Source organism: Parus major, chromosome 4 (assembly GCF_001522545.3).
Source record: "Parus major isolate Abel chromosome 4, Parus_major1.1, whole genome shotgun sequence".
In the NCBI taxonomy this organism is placed as follows: Eukaryota; Metazoa; Chordata; class Aves; order Passeriformes; family Paridae; genus Parus; species Parus major.
The window spans coordinates 2,932,397-2,938,163 of NC_031771.1; the positions used below are offsets into that span (position 1 = coordinate 2,932,397).

The 5,767-nt window shown below is 40.3% G+C and overlaps 1 long non-coding RNA gene across 1 annotated transcript; it reads right to left on the minus strand.

Moving 5' to 3' along the window:
• Positions 1-458: 458 nt before the first annotated feature.
• LOC117244222 lies at positions 459-3,677 on the minus strand. Its single transcript, XR_004496855.1, has 2 exons — positions 3,593-3,677; positions 459-842 (listed from the first exon to the last, which is right to left on the minus strand). It is a non-coding gene; the product is annotated as an uncharacterized LOC117244222 (long non-coding RNA).
• Positions 3,678-5,767: the final 2,090 nt, after the last annotated feature.

Here is a 5,767-nt window from a genome sequence, read left to right on the forward strand (position 1 = left end):
ACCACACTGTAATCCTTACACAAGGACAGATCCACAGACTGGATCTACTCTACAGTATCCAGCAAAACTTAGATTCCAATTTTCCCCCTAAGAGAAATTGTAGTCTCATCACATCAATTCATCCTACAGCCTGTGGAAATCAGAGCTATAGCGTTCACTCGCCAAGATAACAAAACTTGCTATCAAGCACAAACTTGGAAAAATCACATTTTTGCTAATTGAGTACAAATTTCCTCAGGCTTTCACCTACCCCCAAGGGATGCTTACTATATTCTGGGATTAAACTCACTGCAGAAGCCTTTGGAGTGTGCCAAGAGCTGCTTACTCTTGCACATAGGACATTCTTGGACCAAATTTATTGAAAATCCTTTTCCCACTGCACCTGAGGGATGGCTGGGAAACAGCGTTTGGAGGAAAATGAGCAGAGTCTGAAGTCAGAGAGTAAGATGCTGGGAGGAGACAGTGTGAACACAGGATTTTTAATAGTGTCTCCTTTTTCCACTTGAAAATAAAGAGAGTTCTGGGTATTGAGATACACCCCCTAGGCCTACAGATGAATCCAGACTTGTAAACAAAGGCTTCTTGTTAAACAGCAACAATTAAAAACAAAAACAACCTTAGCACACAATATATTTTAATGGAACAGTCCTTGACATGCAACATGAAGGCAAACTCATTTCCTGACAGTCTGACTCAGTCTAGTGGACTAGGAGGCTGCAGTTTTTCCACTCCTCCTAATGACTTGTTGCAATGGAGATGAGTGCTCTGCGTACAGCAATGCCATCTTCTGGCACAGTTCCTGTGAGAAAGGCCACTTGCTGAATACCACTAGAAGAAAGCTCCTGTTTTGGGAAAACAGAAACTCAGACTCCACAATAAATCTCAAATATTTCCCCTCTCCACTGCACTTGCTGTTGGGCTCTAATTGTTCGAGGGCGTGGAGCGAGGCAGTGGGAGCACACACAGTGTGTGGCTGTAGCAATCAAGTACAGCGCTGAGGGAGAGCATTTACAGGCTCAAAACAGGGATGAGTTCAAAGCCCATCGATGGAGGAGTCTGGCAGGAAGGGCAGGCACTCACCTACAGCCAACTTTCCATATTCCTGGGAAAATCGATATTAAGCAACAGCAAAGATGGAAAACACGTGGTATTTACACTGAGGAAATAAACATGGGCTGGCATTCCAGGACTCCCTCACCATTCTCACTTGCTGAACCATCTCCACTTGGCCTACAGAGGTGTAGTAGGACAGCCCTAGGGTTAAGATTTCCCACTAAATTCAATGCCTATGCTTCTTTCTTCTCCCCCAAAGTTTACAAGATTCATGCTCCAAGTATGCATTGAGAGCACAGACTTAAAACTCAGAAAATCAGATCTTAAGTAGTTTGAGACTGAAATAATACCTGAGAAGAAACAACAGCAGAATTCCTAACTACTGTGTCATTTGATATCAAAAAATTCCTCCCTGGGAAGCAGATACACTGCAGAGGTGCTAACCTGCCAAGCTCAGCCAAAACAGCCCATGCTCCGCTGCTTCTAAGATACCCACAGCACTAAGATGATGACCAGACAATTGCAGTTGATTCCTTTTCCTCTCTGACATTTTCATGCTGCAACTCATCCAAAAATCTCAAAAAAAAATACTTTGCAACACCCATAAAAGATCAATTTCATTTTCACTTAACCAATGAAAAAAATAATTAAAGGAATTGGGTTTTGTGACTGAAATCAGCCACTCTGGCTCTAGGATATTGGTTTATTAAAAATAGTTCCCCCTTCACATATCTATTGAATAAAAGAAAGGCATATTTTAAATGCTCACACTTCCATGCACGAGAAAGATATTTTGGGCTGTAATTTGTAGACAGTCAAAGCTGAAAGTGTTTTACTTGCATTTCCAATTGCTTTGATGCTTTCCATTGTTTTTCCTTTGCTTCTTTCCCACTGTCATTTTTGTTTACCTCTTCTCTCACCCCTGCATCTTTCAGGGAATTGCAATTCCCATAAAAAAGGGGGCTTCCCCAACTTCCCTGTACAGCAATTATTCTCTTTTGCTTTTGCTCTAAGTCTCTGAGAAGAGTATCGCCTTCCTCAACACTTGGAATTTATATCTTAACAAGTTGTTTGTACAAAAAAAGCAACTAGAAAACATTTATGTTGGAGAAAAGTTTATCAGTTACTTTTTAGAGAAAAATTTCATAGGTTTTGGACTAGAAAGAAGATACATGATAAATGCCACCCAGTTTTCAGAGCCCTTCAAGTCCTAGATTTCTGCCTTATGCTGGTGAACAACTAAACTGGCTGTCACACCAAAGGTGTCATTTTTTTAAAGCCCTAACCTTTGAATCTGAGTTTCCAGTGCTGTTGCTCACAAAGCCAGGTTTGTTTTAGTATCAGTTTTAAAGAAAAGCCACTTGGGCAAACCAGACTGTCTGAATCTGTCAGCATCTTGGCCTGGCATAACTCGAGGCTGTGCCCTGAAAAAACTCCTTCCAATCCACACTGCTAAAGCATTAGAAGCAAATAAGAGGAAGAAATGCAGCTTTGCAGCCATCAGTATTGCTCTAGGAGATGCCTGAGTTATTTGAACAACATTAAAGTTGCAACATGAGTCGCATCTTAAGAGAATGAGTATGGGAAATGTCTGACTGAAATGAATTCTTAGGTGACTAATGAAGAGAAAGCTCCAAGAAAACTGCTTCCCATAAGAAGTTGTGTCTAGATGATCTTATTCCCATAGACTCCCATTAGACTAAGGTCAACAGTTAGAGATAAGATCCGTTCTCTCTTGCTGGTTAATAATAATTTGCTATCAGAAATTCTATGTCTCATCTTTCACAATTTTAAATATGTGCAGAGGAAAATGCTTTGATCAGGCTCTCTGCTGACATTCTGGCAGAAAGAAGGGATGCACGTATGGAGGCCTGGCCTACGGTTCAAGTGCATTTTCAAAAACGGTTTTGATTTATCTGGTAAACCATTCTATAAAAAAAATCAGCCAGGCAGGCACCTCCAAGAAAACAACACTAATACTGGAAATACTTTTGGTTAAATAGAACTTACCCTCTGGACACATTTACATAACCACCCCTAACGCTGGCCCAACATATGGAGTAAACAGAAGAAAGGGGCAACTGCAGTCACTCAAAACATGAGGCTGAAGAGCTCACACAGTCAGGTTTGGGTTTAAAGACCCTTTCAGCCAAGCATCCTGTTTATTTCCCCCTCTGTGGGGGATACCAGTCGTTCAAAATAATACTGCTTGGGACTTGCTGCCCAAATTCTCAACCACTGTCTAATTTTGCTTTTTAAGAGAATTTGAATGCTGATGTTCTGGGATCATCAAGCAATATGGCAAATAACAGAGTTATGTCTAGAAAATACACAAAAGCTGCAGAATCATCAATACCCCCAACAGGGCAATGGATATGAAAACGGTGCTATTGATATCTTGGGAGCTGCAGATTTATTTTCCTTACAAAGCTATAAATTACTAGCTTAAAGCTACTCCAGTATCTCAGTTGTTTATGCATTAATACATATGACACCAGGATAAAAAGCTCATTTTTTCCATCTTACCATTCCATCTCACCTTGATGTTAACCACGCTTCCAACACAACTGTGGCTGCAAGCAGCTGATAATCCAGCAGGGCAATTCCAGAGGCAAGGATGCAAACTGTTGTGCCTGGGTGAAGATGTTTGAAAGCAAAAGCAATATCCTTACCTCAGCTCTAGCAACATTCCTCCACGTGAGCAAACAGCAGGCTGCCTGACAGGCTTTTGTAGAGACATGTGAAATCAAGATCTGGTCTCTAATAGGTAAAAATTCATCCTCACACAAGAATAAAAAAGTGCCAACAATGAAGAACACATTGCTAATTTCAAGATCTCATTATCTGAGAGTTTTTTCCATAGGGGTTTAACAGGTCCAACCTTTTCTGGCTCAGGCAAACCTACAGTAAACAAAGACTTCCAATACCCAACATATGAAAAAGCTTAGGAAATAGAAATCAAATTGAATTAAAAAGCACTTAGGGCCAAATGTACTAATTCTGCAGCTCAGCAGCTGAACACGGTGGGTTTTTTTCCTACTGGGTTATCTTTTCAGAGGCTGTCCAACTACACAAACCAGGCAATCTTGCCCATGTGCCTACAAGGCTTTTCAGCCAGTGCAGAGGTTTAACTCCAGGTTTTTAAGTGCTCTTGCAAAGGAAGGACTGAGGAAGGCACAGAGGACAGCATGATACACAAACACATTCGTATGCAGGATATCTGAAAAGCGTACACTGTTCAAATATTTGGCTAGTTATATGACTTTTCTTCTAAAGTTCATGCATCTGGGTAAACACAAGCATTTCCCATGTCTACTGGTGGCCAAATTCCTCATGAACAATCCCAACAATGTAAATTTGGAGTCGGAAGTGAAATGTTTGTCGTGTCAACTAACACACAGCAGCAACAGTGTTTGTGTCTGGCAACAAAGTCAAACAGGGGGCCCTGATGGCAGCACCAAGGCTGGTGGTTGCTTTGTTTGTTTTTACAGTTGTAGGGTTTTTTCCCCTCATATTCAGAGTGACACCTGAATTACACAGAAATAACTGGTCTTGAATCCCTGCACTTTGCAAATCAAGTAAACCAAAGCAAGGCAACTCTGCAGAGCTTACATTTGGGGTGCAGCTGCAGCTCCACACCATGTTTCAGAGCTGGTTTGACACTGTTCTCTTTGGAGAAAGAGCTCAGTGCCAGCTGAGCACTTGTCAGGTAAAACAGGATTAATGGATGTTCCTTCCTCAAGAAGGCAAGACATGAGTGTTCATGGCAGGGAATCATGATTGATGACAACTCATCTCAAAAACCTGAGACAGACTTCTTCATTTTTTTTTTTTAAACTGACATAGATGCTGATCTGCCCTTTAAAAACTGACTTCTGTTACGTCTGGTACTGTGGGCAATACAGACAAATTAAAAGCTGCCTATATCAAGACACAAGTAACTTTACCTGCAACTGTTCATTTAAGACTTAGAGAAGGGAAGATTCCCATCTTTCCTGATACCTTGTTTCCAACTGTTGCAGCCAGCAGTGTAAAATTTTCACACGACTTTTCCAGCTTTACAGCAGAGTAACTTTTCAACCTAACAACTAGAGCAATAAAAAAGTAAATAAAGTTAAAATAAAAATGCAACCAATACATCTAGATGTAGATGCAACACTGCTTTCACCTTTGCCAGGATCCTTAATGGAGATATTTATTTACTAGAAGGAGATAAAATTACATTTGCACAGGTTGTACATCCACAGGAGGGGTGGAAAACCAACACAAAATGCCAAGTGCATACCCTTGTCCAGTATGTGTCTGTTAGAAGAGAAGGATTTCTCCAAAAGTGTACTTGTTTCTATATGCATGTTTATGTTCATCTAAATTTGATACTCATATTGCATAAATTATACATTAAATGGGCTCTGAGTGAAATACATCATCATTAACATAATTAAAAAGGCAAGAGGAGTGTTACCTTTTATAGTTATTCCGTGGCTTCCACTGGATCTTAAGCATAAAAAAGTCAATGGCTCAGCTGTCATAATCTATGTTACCATGGTAAGTGTTCTGCCATACATAATTCCATCTGCCTACAAACAGGGACCAAAAATACATATTTGTGTCATCTCTAAAGGAGAAGATTTAATTTTTCACTCCTATGTCAAAGAAAACACATTTATATTTGTAACAGCATTTAGGTCAGGGTTATTTTACGACAAGTACAGTC